Source organism: Cyberlindnera jadinii (assembly GCF_001661405.1).
Source record: "Cyberlindnera jadinii NRRL Y-1542 unplaced genomic scaffold CYBJAscaffold_8, whole genome shotgun sequence".
NCBI lineage: Eukaryota > Fungi > Ascomycota > Saccharomycetes > Phaffomycetales > Wickerhamomycetaceae > Williopsis > Williopsis jadinii.
In genome coordinates this window covers 262,061-263,108 of record NW_017963659.1, presented here as the reverse complement: position 1 = coordinate 263,108, position 1,048 = coordinate 262,061, and positions in this window count along the sequence as shown.

Genomic DNA, 1,048 nt, shown 5'->3' with positions numbered 1-1,048 from the left:
TCGGTGTTTTCCTTTGGAGTAGCAGAGTTAGTTGGTTGCATTGTAGTTGGTTGTAGTGTGATGATGATTAAAGCCATCAAAAACAGTCCTTGAAGTTGGGAAGTAGATCTCCTTTTATAGACCACAAGTGTTTTGAGGTTCACACTACATCAGCTCTTGTGATACACATATAATCTAACGATGTGATATAATCCGTTCCCAAGTTTGCAGTAATATGGATTCAATGTTGGTGTTGATGCAAGTAATATTTCCCGTTTAGGACTCAGACAATGGCGATGTGCGACACCAATCACAGCTTCTTAGGGCATTATTCGTCTCTTTTGGGTAAAATTTCCATTTCGAGGCCTCAATTATGGCAGTAGTGTCCTTCGTTAACCAATATTGTCTTTTTACTTTCAATAAGTGACTGATTATCAGTAAGTCATAACGCTATATCATTTCCGCTCCATCAGCAACTGCTGCGTAACGGGAATGTCAGAGTTCAGTAAATAACTGAAGTATATTGCTTACTGCTTCAAAAGTAATCTGTATCTGGGCTTGTATGGAATATTGTGGTATTGAGCTTGTGAGGTATGAGGAGCAGGATCGTTTCAATGATAAAAAAACTCTGATTTGCTAAACAGATGAACAAGTAGTCTTCGTTGCCATTCCATAGAGTTGGGCACTTTGCTTACTGTGTGCCTCTTCAACCATGCCTCTTTCACAGAGATCTCTTGTGTACAGATCTCCAGAGCTCTAATAGTAGGGAAATATTATCAACTATTCCAAAAAATTGCGGAATAATGGAACCGTTATATACCAATTGGAGGCACCCCAGCATCAATGTTACTTGAAACATGAAAGCTACAACCGAGAAAGTAACTCGAGCATTGAGACATGGAAACAATGAATAGTGTCAAGACCTATGCTTTTACTGTCGGTGATAGCCAGTAGGCTACATTTGTAAGCTGTGCTTCCGGTGTTCAAACTTGCAGAAAGATGTTACAAACATCAAACAGCGTTCTAGCGCATACAGAGCAACTATATATAACAGGTAAAATAAAGAATG